This window comes from Lontra canadensis, unplaced genomic scaffold (assembly GCF_010015895.1).
Source record: "Lontra canadensis isolate GAN:19392208 unplaced genomic scaffold, GSC_riverotter_1.0 scaffold7, whole genome shotgun sequence".
In the NCBI taxonomy this organism is placed as follows: Eukaryota; Metazoa; Chordata; class Mammalia; order Carnivora; family Mustelidae; genus Lontra; species Lontra canadensis.
This window is the reverse complement of record NW_022631001.1, coordinates 16,417,210-16,435,917: the sequence shown is the minus strand read 5'-3', so window position 1 is coordinate 16,435,917 and position 18,708 is coordinate 16,417,210. Positions and strand designations below refer to the sequence as shown.

General features: G+C 38.9%; 1 protein-coding gene and 1 long non-coding RNA gene across 2 annotated transcripts in view; one reads left to right on the top strand and one right to left on the bottom strand.

Annotated features, from left to right (window-relative positions):
* RAB30 (RAB30, member RAS oncogene family) overlaps nt 1–9,482 on the bottom strand; it is a 78,838-nt gene extending 69,356 nt beyond the window's left edge. The window contains exon 1 of the mRNA XM_032852958.1: nt 9,262–9,482. The gene's annotated coding sequence lies outside the window, so the exon portion shown is untranslated. The remainder of the gene's footprint in view (nt 1–9,261) is intronic.
* A 101-nt stretch (nt 9,483–9,583) lies between these two features.
* LOC116865006 lies at nt 9,584–11,074 on the top strand. Its single transcript, XR_004382142.1, has 2 exons — nt 9,584–9,758; nt 10,672–11,074. It is a non-coding gene; the product is annotated as an uncharacterized LOC116865006 (long non-coding RNA).
* Nucleotides 11,075–18,708: the final 7,634 nt, after the last annotated feature.

Genomic DNA, 18,708 nt, shown 5'->3' with positions numbered 1-18,708 from the left:
GACCAAATCTTACATCACTAGTGATGTTACAAACTGACATTATTTGTCAACCTAATGTGATACAAAGAAAAGGACGCAATGCTGTCTATGCAGAATTCCTACAAGTGTTTAACCTGAGTCTGATAAAGAAAAAACAATCAGGCCAATCCAATTTAGCAAGGCAACAGATTTGGAAACTTCAAAATTTCAATGTTTCAATGTAACGATATTGCAGTTACATGGGAGAACTTCCTATTTCTTCAGAGATACATGCTCCAGTGGGCAGAGATAAAGTGTTGTAATGTTTGCAACTCACTTTTAAGTGATTTTTTGGGAAAAAGTGCGTGTGTATGTGTGTGTGTGCACAGATGCAGTAAAAGAAAGCAAATTAAGTTAGATGAAGGGTATATGAAATGTTCACTGTAAGATTTTTGCAATTTTTCTACATATCTGAAACTTTTCAAAATGATTTGGGGAAAAAAATCAAATAAAACATGTAAACCATTTGGCACCTGCTAGATGCTATAAAAATTTATATCGTGGCTTCAACTAACTCAACAGATGGAAGGAAAGCTCCTCCCTGTGTGCCTGAAGGTAAAATGAGCCATCAAAGTAAATGTCACCAGCCAGTCCTACCTTCATGAAGCTTACACTTTTGATCAGAAGGCAAGGCAAAAATAGGAAGCAGCCAGAGATGCTTTTGGTTTTGGTTCCAGAATACCTACCTAGGGCCATCTGCAACCTTTTTTTAAACTAGGTAACTAAAAAGAAAAAAAAAAAAAAAAGTTACTCAACCTCACTAAGAATTATTTCCTCATTTATATGGAAAAAAGTGGAACTAAAATCTACCACCTAAGTTTGAGATTATAAAACAACATACATAATACACCTTTGGAAAACATCTTTTATTAAAGACTCCCATTAAAAGATATTAGTCTCCTAGAATAAAAGTGGGGAAGAAGGAAGGCTCCTGATGGTTTCATCTTTATTGACTTACCAGAAAACCCAGCACAGAATCTCACATTTAGTTTATGTTCACAGATATTGAAGAAGTAACAATGAGACATTAGGAGATAGAATGACTTAAAAAGTCTTTTGGAATACAAATGCCAATGGAATTAAAGGAAAGAGTGATATGAGGTGGCCCAGTCAGAGATAGCAGCACCTTAACAACAGCAAGTATTTATGTACATATGAATTTGCCAAAGTCCTTTCATACACATCATCTCATTTTGGTCTCACAATAACCCCCATTTTATAGAAGAAGAAACTGAGACTTGAAAAGATAAATTTCCACACAACACAGAGCTCAGATCTGTGTTGGCTCCACCCAGCCCCATAAGAAGTAATTCATAGCTTGTGATTCTCATAGTCTTTCCCCCAGGGTCTCTACTGGGGCACAGTGAGTCTTTGATGGCCAGTCCTAAATTCATAACTTTTCTACAGAAAAATGCCAAAATCTGCTCTGGGACTGCTTCTATCAATATTCAGAAAGATGAACCATCAGGCCTTTTGCCCACCTAGTTCAGATATTTAAAAAGTGGAGCTTAAATTCCCCTTTCTAGTGTGGTGGTATGACTGACATGGAGAGGAAGTGAGCAGAGGGGGTTATTTTCATCCCAAGGTTGATGCTGTCCACATTTTAGTGAAGCTAACCATAACTCAAAAATAAAAATTTTCTGCAGAATTTTCTGGGGAAAACTCTTGGCTGCTTTATTGTTTCAGTTCACTTTTTAAATATCACATTGTGTTGTAGGCAGAGATGATGTATTTTTATTTCTTTCTTCCAGAGGTTTCCGTATTATTTACATACTAACCTTATTATACCCTTCACAAAAACTAGCAGGAACTCTGTGATTCCATTTTTGCCCACTTTCTGCTCACCCATCACAACTTTTTTCCTTTATTAAGAGTTCAGCGCAAGTGGCTAATGGACTTGGCAAAGGTATGTAGAAATGGCATTGTCAACGACTATTGATAAGAATTTAAATCAGAGGGCAATTAAAGAGATGCCCTCTGACCCAGCATTTCTACCCCCAGAAATGTATCCTACAGAAATATTCCCACAAATTCATCACAAAAGAATGTGTTCTCAAATGCTCATTGCAGTGGTGCCTAACAGCCATGAAAATAGGTAAGTTAGAGTGACATGCAAATATGTGGGACAACTGCTCAAAATATATTACAAGACAGCAAGCAAAATTATAGATAATATCATTAGTATATGTATGAAGGAAAAATGACAGAGGAGCATATATCAAAATCTGAAAAGTGATTATTTTTGTGAGGTGGAATTAAGGGGAATTTCCACTATCCAATTCATTGTGTATTTCTATATTAAATTTTGATTAATCCTATGTTATGTCTAGACTCAAAAAAAAATTTAAGATAAATATTTGTGTGCCTCTTGCCATCCTTTCCTCTTCACTTTGGAAGCAGCTAGTGCTCCACCTGTATTTCTACTACCTCTAGTAATATCAAAGGTAAGAGTATCAGCTCTAGAAGTTTGCATTCTTAAAGAATAACAGTATAGTGTTTAGACAGGACACTTTTTTAAAAAGATTGATTTTTTTTTTTTGATGGGCAGAAAATAAGTTTATTGAGTTACAGCAAACTGACAGTCCAAAACTCCCAAGGAGGGAAGGGACCCAAAGGGGTTGGCCAATTTATTTGAGAGACAATGTGAGCATCTCTACACTGAGTGCGGAGCCCAATGTGGGGCTCGATCTCAGGACCCTGAGATACAGCCTGAGCTGAAATCAAGAGTCGAACACTTAAGCAACTGAGCCACACAGGCACCCCTAGAAAGGACATTTAAAAATCCCTTACAACATCCCCAGTAATTGGTATTATAGCCTGTCGGCTAATTAAATACCTGCAGGGACCAAGAAAATCACTACCTTCTGAAGCAGCCCTTGATGTCTTCTAGCTTTGGTGTGACATTCTTAATGATGATATTCAGGAATGGCAACTGATCTAGACATCAATATCCACAGCATGTCAGGCTAAGCAGATGGAATCATTATCACATCCAAGAAAACTAACATTGTTACTGATTACCTAATATGCAACTCCCATTCAAATTTCCCCACTTGTCCCCAAAATGTCCCTTATAGCTTTTTTTTTTTTTTTAAGTCCAGAATCCAATCAAGGGTTACTTGTGGCATTTGGTTGTCATACTTCCGGTCTTCTTTAATCTAGATTGGTCCCCAATATATTTTGCTTTATTTTGTTTTGTTTGTCTTTAACGACATTGACATTTTAGAAGATCGCAGGCCAGCTGTTTTACAGTATGTCCCACAATCTGGCTTTGCCTGATTATTTCCTCATGATTAGATTTAGGTTAAACATTTCTGGCAAGAATTCTACTTCAGTGATATATACTTCTCATTGCCTCCAGTTGTCTGGTTATACTGTTATCTTTTTCTTTGTGTTACCACTATGGATACTAAGAAAGGATCAACCAGTAAATAAAATATTTAAACCAATAAATAAATATAATGTTAAAAACAGTTACTATGAGCATCAGTTATACCAGGCATAGTACCAGACACTTAAAACATATTATCTCATTTAAACCTCATAACAATCTTGCAAAAAAACTGAGGTTTAAAGAAGTTAAATAACTTGCCCAAGGACACACATATAGTGATAGAAAAATATGTGAATGTGAACTCTCTCTCTCATACACACACACTTTAAAATATACTCTCAGGGATGAGGGGCTTCATGAGGATCCTCCAGGAACAAGTAAGAACTGTGACCTTAGATACATCTTGAAGAGACCCATCTAGTTTTCAGTGATTGGATTACTATAAAGAAGGAACTGAAAATAAATTATCTATGGTCTATACAAAATCCTTCCATACTTGGAAGTGTTCTTATTTGGAGATGGGCCACATTTCCACCACAGCCAAGAAAATAGGGCATTGGTTCCATAAATTATTATAACATTCTGGTGTTTTGTTCATTTTTTTTTTTTACTATTCTGCAAGAAAATGAGAAAAATAAAGACAAAGTAGAGAATTTTCATAAAGCTCAATATATTGTTAATTTTGAAAGTATTGTCTAAAAGTGAAAGGGTCATTTTTTAAAAATCTATCTCTACTATAGAAAAGTAACCATTGTCAAAATAGCTCAGGCAATTTTACCTTATTTTTTGGAATTTTGCTTACCTATACAATTCAAAAGTGTGAGACCCATTGATTTAAGGAACTCTATACAATTTTAAAATAATTTTTTGAGAAACTAACTTGAATAAAGGAAGTTCAGCCCAAAGAGAAACCAGATCTGAAATATTTCTGAATTTCCCTACAAGTCATCTATATAACACCTCAAAGGGTGCAGGTCTCAGGAATACATTTTAATGAATTTGTTAAAAGCATTTCACATTTGACACTTGCATTACTAAATACCCTCTTCCAGTGCATTGATACTTCCTTTGAATGGACACTCAGTGACTTAAGTTAATATATTCAATCAACAAATATTCGGAGTCCCTAATGGGACTTTTTTTTTTTTTTAAGATTTTATTTATTTATTTGTCAGAGAGAGAGAGCGAGCACACCCGGGGGAGTAGCAGGCTCTCCAATGAGCAGGGAGCTCAATGTGGGACTTGATCCCAGGGCCCTGGGATCATGACCTGAGCAGAAGGCAGACACTTAACTGACTGAGCCACCTAGGTGCCCCATACTCCATATAAGTTGCATAAGATGTCTGTCTGGAATTTCAAACTGAACATGGCTAAAAGTCCCTCCTTCTTAAGCAAACAAACAAAAATCTGGTCTCTTCTCCAGTGTTCTCTTTTGCATTCCCAGTTGCTCAAGGAAAGACTCAAGTCATCTTTACTCCCCCTTCTCCCTATCCCCACATCCAATCAATCAGTAATCTTATCAATTATATTCTTCAAGTTTTGCATCTCTCTAATCTCTTTCCTTCTCTCCAAGCCCTCTGCCACCACCCTAGATCCAAGCCACCATTATTCCTCACATAGACTACAAGAATTACTTGCTACTTGTCCTCCACACATTGCCTTTGGCCAATCCTCTCCTCCAATCTCTTCCTCACTTAACAGCCAAGATGATGTTTTTCATATCATTCTACATAAATAATTCACCTAGCTATTCAAAGCCCTTTATTAGGTTCTTATTGCTCTTAGGATAAAGACCAAAATTCACATGAGGCTCAGAAACCTGCCCACTCTCTAGACTCTGCTCACCGCTCCAGCCCAGTCTGGTCTCTCTCCCCCAGCTCTGCTCCCATATACTGACTAACTTCCTTTCAAATCTTCAATTTACTACTCTTCCCTTTGTACTTTGAACATGCAGTTTCCCTTGTCAGAAATCCTCTTTGTCTCCCTGCAAGCACCTCTCATTCCTAACCTGAACTACTTCCACTCACTCTTCAAGTTTCTTGAAGTGCCACCTCCCACAGGAAACCTTTCTTGATTTCCCGAGACAAGGTGAAAGCACCAATGAGGCAGTCCTATTCCCCGATATAGTACATCCCCTTTTGATAGTAACATTCATCACACTATGATTACTTGTCCAATGATTGTCTCTCTATCAGAATAGAAACTCCATGAGGGCTGGGAAAGCTTCTCTTTCTTTCTCCTCTTTTTTCTAAGATTTTATTTATTTATTTATTTATTTAGAGTACACACGTGCATGAACAAGCAAGGAGAGGGGCAGTGGGAGAAGGAGAAAGAATATCAAGCAGGCTCCACACGGAGGGCAGATCCATCTCACAACTCTGAGATCATGACCTGAGCCAACATCAAGAGTCAGGCATTTAACCGACTGAGTCACCCAGTAACCCTGGGAAGCTTCTCTTCCAACTGATGTATCCATAGTTCTTAAAACACACTAGCTGCTCAATTAATATTTGTCATCAAGTTTATGGGCTGGGAGCAAACTGTAGCAGGTTATGCCATGAGAACAATTAAACCAAGAGGCAAGGATCATTATCCATTTGCAAATATGTAAACAGAGGCAGAAAAGAAATGCATATTTATTCAAGGTCACAGACATAGTGATGGGACAAATCTAACCCATCATTCAGCTCAGTTGTCCCCACAAAACACTAAACAGCTTGGGTAGGGGACAGAGCATTTTAGAATAAGAAAAATGGGAATGAGAAGGCGGTGAGAGAGAGGCTTCGGAAGACAACTTCTCAATCTGCCTGTCACAGTAGTTGCCTCCATACCATAAACAGTTAGACTCTCTATGCCTGGAAAAGCATTAAATGCGTTAAACATAACCACCACCACACCCTTCTCCTCTAGAGAACAAATAAAATTTTTTTCAGCCACAAAGAAGACATCACAGGAGGGAACACCATTGCCACTCCAAGTGTCTTCAAAAAAAGCAAATGGGCAGTTTGGCCACCTGGATTGCTCCTCAGCAATCAACAGAAAAGATGGCCTTCCCACCACCTACTGGAGCAGGAATCAGGGAAGGAAAAAGTATTAAATGAGAAAGAAGCCCTTCAAAGTCTTCTTTTTCTTTAGGAATTAAGAGAACAGTTCATGTAAAGCACTTGCTTTTTTTGAGTTTTTACATATTTAAGTAATCTCTATACACCCAACGTGGGGCTCAAACTCACAACCCCAAGATCAAGAATCACATGCTCTTTCTCCTGAGCCAGCCAGGTACCCCTCAAAGAAAGCATTTTAAAACATTGCTAATGCACTGGCAGTTTTTGTTTGTTTGTTTGTTTGTTTTGTTTTAAGCATTTTTAAATTTTTTTCTTTATTTTTTTAATTTCTTTTCAGTGTTCCAGAGTTCATTGTGTATGCACCCACCCAGTGCTCCATGCAATACCTGCCCTCCATAATACCCATCACTAGGCTCACCCAACCTCCCACCCCCACAAACCCCTCAGTTTGTTTCTTAGAGTCCACAGTCTCTCATAGTTTGTCTCCCCCTCTGATTTCCCCCAACTCCCTTCTCTTCTCCATCTCCCCATGTCCTCCGTGTTATTCCTTATGCTCCACAAATAAGCGCAATCATATGATAATTGACTCTCTCTGCTTGACTTATTTCCATTCTTTTTTTTTTTTAAGATTTTATTTATTTATTTGACAGACAGGGATCACAAGTAGGCAGAGAGTCAGGCAGAGAGAGAGGAGGGGAAGCAGGCTCCCTGCCGAGCAGAGAGTCCGATGATGCGGGGCTCAATCCCAGGACCCTGGGATCATGACCTGAGCCGAAGGCAGAGGCTTTAACGCAATGAGCCACCCAGGCGCCCCGACTTATTTCCATTCTTAATACAGGTACCAGTGCAAAACTACAGTGACATGGGCTCAACTGCAACACTGCATTGCCCACAAGCTGCTGAGGCCAAATTATGTCTGTTACAGAAACGACAAAGCAGGTCAAAGGATCAGGCTCGTTGCTGCTCACCCTGCCTAGCACCCACTGCAAGAAAAAGAAAAAAAAAAAGTCAAAGCTTCTAAGAGGACTCTCTGGAATAAATACACAGTCCACCTTTACTCTGGAGTTTCTGGGTGAGGTAGAGAAGGGGCAGGGAAGGTATTCAGAGGTTGGAAAAAGACTTAGAGTGACTTGACATATTGGTGAGAAGAGGGAAATTTTGAAACACAGAGGAAAAGTGAGAATTGTAAATGGAGAAACAGGGAAAGAAACTGAAAGAACTTCAACAGACATAGAGGGGTGGGGCAGGGAAGGTACAGGCAAAAACGGTAAGGTGCCCAGGGGAATTGATAGTAAGCATCAGGGAAGTAGAAAGAAGCAAAGCCAGGCAGTCTTTTCCCAAATCCCAAAGCTGCTCATTGCATCTCAATAAATCACTCTACTACAAAGCCCATACAATAGACTGTCCTTTGCATTCAGTAACAAGCAGCATTTAACGAAGCATCACCCAGCTGCAACTTTGGAGACCTAAGGGTCTGAACTGAAAATGAAAAAAATGTGTTCAGCAGCCGAAGGCAACCAGGAATGACTTTCACCCAATTTCTGACCTGGCTATAAAGAGGGTTGGCATTTTAGAGTTAAGCATAAAATGCTTTGGCATTTCTCCTTCTTTTGACATTCCAGGAGGGGGTGTGGTTGACCCCAAGTCCATTCATTTCCAAGGTTGTAGATCTCTCGGCTAAGACTGGCCCCATCTGTTCTGGAGTTAGCCAGCTGTTTATCCCAAAGTAACATTTATTGCACTTATCATCCTAATAACTCTTACAAGAGCCAAGATCACACAAGCCAGAATGCTTTCTGTCCTATTAAATGTGTCAGTTCGCTTAAAAACAAAACCCCCAAAAACAAAACCAAAAACCCCTCACTTCTATGCTCCTTGGTTTCCCTAGCCAGGATCGTTCTTCCTTTCAGAAGATACCTTTCGGGTACCTTTCAGTAACGGCAAATGAAGGTTAACAGTGCTTCTAACTTTTCCTTTCCCTAATGCGTGAAAACGAACCAGGGTTTCCCTAATCCGTTCTCCAAACCGTTAGTTGTGACTGGTGATTGTGCCTCACGAAAAGGCAGCTCATTATGGTACCATTGTCAGTGGCAAGGAGCCTACTGCAACATCATTTAAAACAGTCACAAGAGCACACATCTGTCGGCTCCACTTCCAAACAATCCTGCAGTAGGAAGAAGAAAAACACTTAACAAAAATGCTCCTTCCAGCAGCCTAAGAGAAGCTTCCCCAGACACGTGAAATGTTTCTGACTAGCAGGGAGTGCACCAGTAAAGGACACTGTCACCTCAAATCAGCAGAAAAGGCGAGACAAATGACACAGACACACACACACATAAAATAGAGCCCCACAAAACTTAACCTACTCAGAAGCACGCTCATCTTAAAAATAAATAGCGTGTGCTTGCCCAAGCGACACAGGAATGTTCTAAAGTAGTGCAGCCACATTAAATCACTGTCTCCATTTCTCCCCACGCATCACCCCTTCCCACTCAAACCTCAGCACTCGGGGCCGTATGTGACAGGACTGCAGTCCCCCACCTCTGCCTTTTTCTGATTTTTCAAGAGCGCTTCCCAACATCTTTCCCAGCCCAGCCCCCCTCTCTAATCCTCAAAAAGGTTGAGGGGAGTTGCGACTAGGGAATCGGCAGCAATCGGTCCTCCCGCGGGGGAAGGTTGCTAGAGTTGTTCTTTGCAGTGACCCAAATTGCACAGAGCTTTTTCACTTAGCAGCACTTTCGAACACCTCTCCAGTCCTCCCGCCCCCATCGCCCCAAAAGAAAGCCTTGAGAATTAAGCGGGAGGAATAACTTGGTAGAACCATTTGAATAAATCACTTCAACTCACCTGGTTTGGGATATTTCTCCCCACCCCAGGCATAAACAGAAATGATGTGCGAATGAGTCACGCAGGCAAATGAACGTGTTGCGATGTCCTAAGTCCAAGGGCTGGAGTCAGTCCCTGCCCTGGTGCTGCTGTTACTCTTAGCTCAGCTGGAGCAAGCGGCAATCGCAAGCCCAGCAGCAGCAGGGGGGTGGATAGACCGTAGCACAATGAATGCAGTGGGGTTTTTGCAATGACATCATCCCTCTGTCCGAAAGGCCCCAATAGCCATGCTCAGGAGCGGTGCATTCTGGGAATCGTAGTCTTCTAAAGGCCTGGTGGGACACCGAGGCTACCGCGGGAACTACAATGCCCAAAATGCGCCAAGATCGGACGCGCCCAGAGTGGGCCAAAGAAGCGAAGGGGTCTCGGCCGCCATGTTAGGAGTACCGGGAACAGTCCGTGGAGCCTGGCCGAGGTTTTAGGCAGCGCGCGAGCCGAATGGTGGTGCGGTGGGCACGGTGAGGTGGAGCATAAACGGGTTGGAGAGCCTAGGGCCCAAACCTGGAGACCCGGGAGCGGACGCGGCAACTGGGGACAAATTGTAGGGTGGGTCCGGCTGGAGGCAGTATCAAGAGGCCCACTGGGCCTCGGCCTTAAGGTCCATCAGGTTGTATAGGCACCCTATCCGTTCTCGTCCTTTTTCTTATTAAGGGATTGAGGGAGTCTGTTTACTTCTGGGCCCAGAGCATCACTTAGGCCGACTAATAGGATCCTCGGAGCCTTTGGCGTCTTGTTTGGGCTGCGGGGACCCTGGACGGCGACCCTTCTCACTTTGGTCGGAAAAGCCAGCTTCCACCCACGGAGTTGGGTTATTCCCCCTGATTTTTTTTTTTTTTAATCTTTTTGTCACTTATATTCCAACCTTCCTTACCCCTCCGCAAGGTTTCGTACCCTCACTGGTTTTTCATAAAGGAATGATTTGCCAGAAGGGTCCAAAGAAATCAATGTTGACACGAGTAACCAAGCTGGAAGGGGACGGTGCTGTGGCGCCCCAGTTAGGAAAAGATTAAGAGAGGTCTAAGGGAGTAACACCCGGTTTAAAATGCCAGGGATATTATTGACGATAACCCTATGGACAGCTGGCGGTCGGTTTCGAAGTAACGTGGGTTTTTGGATAAACTTAAAGAGTGTATGCTAAAATATTGAGAAGACAGGATGTTCATTAGCATGGACCACCAACTTACTTTAAAAATAGAGTTAGTGTTAATTTGTGGTACTCCATATATACGATTACCTTAAGTAATTTTTTTTTTTAACTAACTGAAACCAAAGTCACTGGTCTTTAAGTTACCTTGCAGAGTATCAAATGAACTGTATTTTTTTTTTCCAATTGTGTTACTAAAACAATGCTGTGTATTTGTTCTTTTTCAGAGTCTGTCTACACTATGAAAGATGGAAAATTTCTTCCTGAGGGTGTCTGAAGGGTTAAAAATACGATATATATTTTGTGTTTTTCTCCACAGTTATTCGGAAAACAAAATTATTAACTTGTTACTTTGGGTCATTAAGGATATGCCTTTCGTCTCTCTGTTAGTAGTTAGTAATATTACAGCTGATGGATGTATTCTCCTATCCGGAGAAGCTAGGCAGAGTGATTAAAAATAATAAAACATGGTAGAAATAGTCTTTCAGATGTATACAGATGATAACTACAAAAACTTTGAAGAATCATCTTCTGTCCTGTTTCTGGGAACAAGTCACAAGATGAAAGGCTTTGTTTCATTTTTAACAGAGGTAACGTGTTGGTCTCATTTATCTGTGCAGTACAACAATGGGAAAGGCACATACAAATATTTCTGTTATTCAGAGCCACCTTCTTTTCAAGTAATTGTGGTAAGTATAGGAAAGGGAATGAAATGTTTTGCTGTTTTCTTTCAGACCTTCAGTATAACTGTAGAAGTGTTTTACATTTAACAGAGAGAAAACTGGACAGCTTTGCATTTAGCTTAGTTTCAAATTCTTTAATTATTTTTAGGGATTGGTGGTTCACTGGTATGTCTTACTTTACAAACCTGTAGTGAATCTTGTTCGTGGTGTAAAATATTTCTTTATATAAGCAGTAACCTGCATCTGATTTCCTATGGAAGACAGATTTTTGGGAGTGGGGGCAGATTGCTTACAAATCTCATAGGTGAGAAACTAGACCTATATAATGCAGTGATTTCTATAATTTATATTTGTCATATGTTTGGGTAGTTTGGAGTTATTCCAGGCTTATATCCAGTGGACATCTAATTAATGAAATGAAACATCTAATTTTTTTTTTTTTTAAAGTTCAGTGATTTAACCTTTAACTTTTAGGGCAGAAATTCTGCATTCTTCCTTAGAAGGAAGGAGGAGTTGGTGACACCAGCTTCTAAAAGAATAACCTTAGTGTCCCTGAGAAAACACTGGGTTAGGAAAACTGAAAAGTGGGATTAAGAATGCCTTTGGGGGATAAAGCAATTTACATTCTTTTCATCTAAGAAAAGAATTAGGGTGTTGATTTGTATTACAATTATAGATAGCTCATTAAAGTGTATTGAGTCATTTGCTCTTACAGCAGTTTTTTCAACAGTGTTGTGTTAGGATCACCTCTAAAAATATTTAACTATCCTTCACTCATCCCTGTTGAATTATTCTGCCAGGTTGGAACAATTTATTCTCTATTTTTAAAACTGAGTGAGTGTACAGGGGTAGGGTACAATTGTCCTCTACATCCTGTATTTGTGTTTATTGTGGTGCATTACACTAATAACAAAAGTTTAGGCGAAGATTTTAGTTTCACAACTAATTGTACCCTCAAATGAATTCTGAAAACGTGTAGATAAGGAAATGATTTGGACATCAGTTTGTACATTGGTGAGGAGGTGGGAGAGATTTCAGTTTAGCCTTATGAGTATCCTGACTTACCTAGATATTTCTGAGACTGAGAGTTTAGCATGATACCAAGAAAGTAGTGATAAGAGACACCTACCCAAGTAAGAGCTCATGCTATCACAAGATTATGGTAAAGCTATTCAAAAATGTAAAAGAAGTACCTGGAAGCAATAAGATACTAGGATTTTCTGAAAATAATTACTCTCTTTTTTTTCAATAACTCCTCTCCTTGCCCTGAATCCTAAATTTTTAAAATTATTGATGTTATCTTAGTATTCTTGATATTTAGGTAAATGATATGCAGTGGAGCATCTTTTTAGCCCCAAATCCTTTGATTCAGTGCTGAATTTGTCTGTGGTCTCTGCTTTGAAAATCCTTTAACATTATGTCATGTATGTCTGCTAAAGAAAAAATACAAGATCCAAGAGGACAAGCATTTGAAATGATTAAAGCAGCCCTATCATTCAGGCACTTAATGGATCCATCTTTAGAGGACAGGAGCCTTCTTGGATGTGGAATATGAAGACTGACTTTAGTATCTTGAGGAATGTTGGCCTGGATTCTGCTGCTTCGGTTTGAAATCTAAAGAGGCTTGCTCAGTATGACAGCCATTATTAATCTTCTAAGCCTCATTGATAATAGCAGCCTCTGTAAGGATGTTAGTAAAGATTAAACAAAATAATCTATGTAAAGCACTTAGCAAAGGACTTTGAAACATGTAAATTGTGGATTTTTTTTTTAACAGTTGGGTAAACTACTTTTTTATCGGGTGTTTTTAAAAATTAGCCACAGAGTAGTTAGAGCCCCAAGGACAAGGATTAATTCAGATATATTCTTCCAACAGTTGGTTAAGTTAAATTTGTGTGACCAAGTTCCTAGCAAAATACAGTTCCATTTCTTCCTTTCATATAGTGATACAGGGCTACAATCTTTTTCAGCCCATACTTCTAAAGTTAATGTAAAATGCCTGTTACTGAGTTATGTTCCTAAGAGATAATAGTTGTGCTTGAGTGACTAAAAAGTTTAAAAAATTTAAAGTTTAAATTAAAAGTTTAAAAAATTACATAGTAACAATTTCATTGTTAAACACTTGTGTACATATGTAGCTTGAAAAAGCTCCAAGTCAATTATGAAAATCAGGCTCTGTCTTCGTTGAGAATCACTGTATTGTATTCCCTTAAAGAAAATGATCTGCTAAATTATGAAAAATGTTAGAATTGTTTCGTATCTTAAAGTTCTAAAGTAATGCTTTTTCTATTCCAGGCTATGAAATTTGAGAGAACAGCTCTATTGTCTGCCCTTTTATATCTCTTTTCCAAAATAGAATTAATTTTTTTACCTATCAGAAATGAAATGTCAGTAACCCAAAGGTGATATAGACCCAGTAGTTAAATTAAAAATTACTCTAACCTGATCAGAGTTGAGACAAGCAAACTTAAAGGGGAAGAAAACATTTTTACCAAAAGGTATCTTTTCAGACTCACCTTAGATTAAGTTAGATATTTTCTAGTGTACATTCTTAGTAGTGAAAACAAATAAGCATGACGTGCAGAGTTTAGCAATTGGACTTTCTCTAGGGTAGATCTTAACTCATTCTGGAAACTTTAATCCATATTTTACACTTTGACTTAATATTCAGGAAACTAAAATGTATGTTTTCTAGTCTTAGTTGATGCATTGTGTTTGTAACAAATTGGCATAATTTTAGCTGCTGGATTTTATAGGCCACTGAAGGTAAATGCAGTAAATATCCCCGGGTCAGTATTTAAAATCAAATGTCCATAATTAATGATTAACCAAAAAAATGAGCCCTATTTATCCTATGATTCTATTTTTTAATTTTTAATAGGTTTGGGTAATTGTAGCACTAGAAGGTATTTCTTTGCAAGAGTTTAAGTATGTGGGGCGCCTGGGTGGCTCAGTGGGTTAAGCCGCTGCCTTCGGCTCAGGTCATGATCTCAGAGTCCTGGGATCAAGCCCCGCATCGGGCTCTCTGCTCAGCGGGGAGCCTGCTTCCTCCTCTCTCTCTGCCTGCCTCTCTGTCTGCTTGTGATCTCTGTCTGTCAAATAAATAAAAATAAAATCTTTAAAAAAAAAAAAAGTTTAAGTATGTGAGGTTGAATTTAATCAAATATAAATGTTTACGAATATAAAGCCTTTTAAGGAAACTACAGAGATGTGCTGTTGTAAGCAGTTATGCAAGTGGGCACATACTTAAAATTCTTAACTTGATAGAGAGGCTTTTGAGGATGCTGTGTGGATTTGAACTTGATAAAAAGGTTAATCCTCAGTGAGTTGTATCTTAAAACCTTTTAGGAAATGTTCATCAGTTACCCCCTTAACACCTTAACAGTCCTGATTTGATGAATTTAGCACATAGGTGTTTATCAAATTGAGTAGCTTGGGGACTTGTTTGAGCTACTTCACCACCAGAAGATAAAAATTAGCAGCTATAATATTTGATATAACCTAAGTGACAATTATTTTAAACACTTAGAGCAAAAAAAAAAAAAAAAAAAAAACACCTCAGATTTCCTCCTTCCCTATCCTCTTGCTGTAGACTTTTAGTCATTAGTATGGTATCAAGTGGGATCTTAACAGTTTCTTAGTAATTGTCCCCATCGAACTGGCTGGTGTTTATTCTCTTAGTCAATGTCAGTATATTTACAGCCACTTTGTGTCTCATAGTAATTTATATACAAGACAAAAATAGAGAAAAGCTTTAATTTTTTAAAGTTTTGACACGGTGAAATATAGCAGTTGCAGAAGTGGTAACATAAAAGTAAACTGCAAATAACATTGACATACTTAGTAGAGCACTTACATTGCAATTGCTGTATTGAAACTAAATAGCATCTTACATAAGTGTAGTGATAAATAACCTTTACCAGTCTTCTGCTATTTCTGTGGAATACTTGAGTAATAATAGTATGGTGCATTTACTCTGTTTCAACAATTGTGAATGTGGTGAAAGTTAAGTGCTAATTTTTGGTAATGAATTTTACGTTTATCACCTTCTTTTGCATTTGACAGTCTCAATGCAAGAATGTTCATTCCAAGTCTGCTTTGTTTACTCTTTGTGTATTTAATGCTGGGCATTATGCTTGTTTCAAGTTTCAGTTCCATGACACGTTTTCAATATTCATGTTTGTGTGTCTTTCCAAAATTGTTTGCTTCTTTGTTTCCTGCTGGTCCTGAGATAATTTATGAGCAGTTTTTGTTGCTTTTCATGTTGCTATGTATTTGCCTAAAATGGGTTGCTGGATTTTCTCATTTTCCATATAAACTCTTCTCTTCTCTTTCACATTGCTGGGACCTGTTTGGCATTTGTTGGAGTTCTGGATTGCTTGTAATGGAAAAGTTGAAAAATTGAGTACTAAGATGCCAGATTTCAGGGGCTTGGGAGTGAATGAATGGGAGTGGGGCAAAAAGTAGGTACTGAATTTAGATAACTTACTTTTATGAAGTTTGGCTGTGGAAGAGGCAAGAAATAATGGGAAATAACAAGAGGGTACATGGGAACAAAAAAGGGTTTTTACTTAAATCTTCCTATTTAGAGGCCAAAATCACACTCTTACTTCAGAGCAGTTTGATCATTTCCCAGCAGAATTAGGACTTAGAATTCTGTGATGCCCCAAATTAGGCAAGGGGAAAAGTAGAAGAGCTCTGAACTACTTAGGTAATTTTATCTATGAATATTCCATACTTTACATTTGATTATATTTCCTTTCCATTCTGATCCTGTTTCTGTTTGTGTTCCTTCTAGGCTTTTGTGGCTGCCTATTTAACCAAACTTCTGCTGGAAGAATAGTGCATTTTTATGACCATTCCAGAAAAGCATAGCAATGACCTAGGTTTCTTTTGAGAAATTACTGGTCCTAAAAGGGTGGTGTTTGCCCTTTATACCAATATCATCAGTAGTTACCAACCAAACCTGCCTGGGATCCTCACAACCACTATTAGAGAAAACTACTCATTTGACCAGGAGATTAAACTTGAACAAAACTTGTCTGTTCTTGCCTGGCTATGATTACCAAGACACATTACCTGGAGGAGAAGTCTGAGAGGGATTCTTTTAATTACTTCTATGAGAAAGGTATGATTGTAGAAACATTCAAAAATGCGTAAGAGAAAAGTAACATCTTACAGCAATAGAACCTTCAACAAAAAGTGGAAAATCCAGTTCTGAGAATTACGAACTAAATTTTCCATTGCTTGAATTCACTGTCATTACCTAACAATTTAAATGAGTTGCTGTTTCCCTCCAGAGGTTTAACTGGCAAAATAAATCGAAAGACATCAGCAAAAGAAGGGAATAGCTAAGACAGGTAAGGATTCAGTATAATAAAAAATATCAAAGGAAATTGGTTATTACTAGGTCCTGACACTAACTCACTGTGTCTAAATCTGATTTTATTTACTTTGATGAGCTAGGCACCAGAAGAAATAAGGTATTTCAAAGAAAAGACACTTGTGGCTACCAATTGAATTACTCTCTGTTACAAGTTACATTTTGAACTGCAATGCATTGTGCAAGGCTCTACACCCAACATGACTCCCCAAGTTAGCTAACACTTGATACAGCAAGCTAATAACCTATTTCTGACAAATGTAAGCCTATGCAGCCCCTTCTACCACTTCCAACTGAAGGGAGAGAAAGGCAAGAAAACAAATATTTACCGTAATTATTTATGGGACCAAAGTTATATCGAGATTCAGAAACCTCTAGTACTCCTGCTTACTACCAAGTTAATGCAAGTAATTATTATTAATATTAAGAATACCTACCTGCTCAGTAGTCTAAGATAGAAGGTAGACATTACATAGGCTGTTCATTTATGTGCCTGAGTCCATTCTGGTTTTCAGTATTCTAAGTAGCAACTTGAAAGTTATATATAACCCCATTGTAACTTGAGATAACCCTAAACTTCTGAAATACACCTTGGTATATGTTCAATTCACTTAAAATGCACTTAATAGGGCACTTGAGTGGTTCAGTTGGTTAAACATTTGCCTTTGGCATGGGTTGTGATCCCAGGGTACTGGGAGCAAGTCCCACGTTGGGTTCCCTGCTCAGGGAGCCTGCTTCTCCTTGTCCTCCCTACTGGTGCTCTCTCTCACTATCACTGTCGCTCTCAAATAAGTTCTTAACCTAAAAAAAAAAAAAAAAAGATGCATTTAATAGTTCACAGGTAACTGAAGAGTAATTTTTCCAGTAATACTGGCCAGAACATGCTGTTAAAATACTTGTGAACTAGTTGAGGTCAAAGTAGAACTACAGCCTATTTGTGTATATAAAGATTACATAAATATATATAATGTATAATATGAGTTGACCATATGTATAAAAAATTAATACCATTTATATATATATGTGTGTATATGGAGCCTGATGCAAGACTTGATCCCAGCCTGTGCTGTAGTGTGTGTGTCTTGCATCAGGCTCCCTGCTAGGCAGGGAGTCTGCTTCTCCCTCTACCCCTCCCTGCCTGCTCAAGACCTCTCTTGAGCTCTTGCCCTCTCAAATTAAAAAAACCTTAAAAAAGATTGACAAGGAAGTATTATCTAAAAACCATTTTCAGAGTTTGGTCTGCCAATACCTGAAGTGACTTCAGGCTTTATGTCCCACTTGAATGTCAGTCAAAAAAATTCCAAAGGCATAGCTTGAAATACTGTGAAGTCAGGCCTGAGTTCTGGATTCTGGTCTGATAATTAGTAACTAAGGTGTCAGCCTAGGCAAATTAACTTTGAATCTGTGGGGTTTGGGTTTTGGTGTTTTGGTTTTTTTTTAAAGATTTTATTTATTTGAGAGCACAAGGTCCAGAAGAGGGAAAAGCAGACTCACTGCTGAGAGGGAACCCCCCCCCCCACAAACCTCAGGGCTGGATCCCAGGACCCCAGGGTTATGACCTGAGCCAAAGGCAGACACTTAACTGATCCACCCAGGCGCTCCACGAATCTGTTTATGTTTAAAAATGTGGTAGCATTTAACAACATCAAATACATAGTTTTCTGTGATGTTCTATGGTTTGATGTACAGGTTTCCAGCATCAGAATCTGAGATACAAAAAATGCAGATTCTGGTGTCCCACCTAGATATACTGCTTAAAAATCTGAGTATGAGATCGGGGATCTTCATTTCTTTTTAAAGAATATTTATTTTAGAACGTGTGTAGTGCATGAGTGTATGAGGGGAGGGGCAGAGGGAGAAGGAGAGAGTCTTAAGCAGACCCCTGAGATCAAGACCTGAGCTAATACCAAGAGCTGGATGCATAACTGATTGTGCCGCTTAGGTGTCCCTGGGGACCTGCATTTTAAATATATAAATTCACCAGATGAATTTCTCTACCTGATCTTACTTGAAAGCACAAAGTGAAATAATTTGCCAAAGTTACTTCTAAGGGTTGGTCCCTCTTTTTTTTTTTTTTTTTTTTTTAAAGACTTTGTTTGACAGAGATCACAAGCAGGCAGTGAGGAGGAAAGCAGGCTCCCCACTGAGCAGAGAACCTGATGCAGGGCTTGATCCCAGGACCCTGACATGACCTGAGC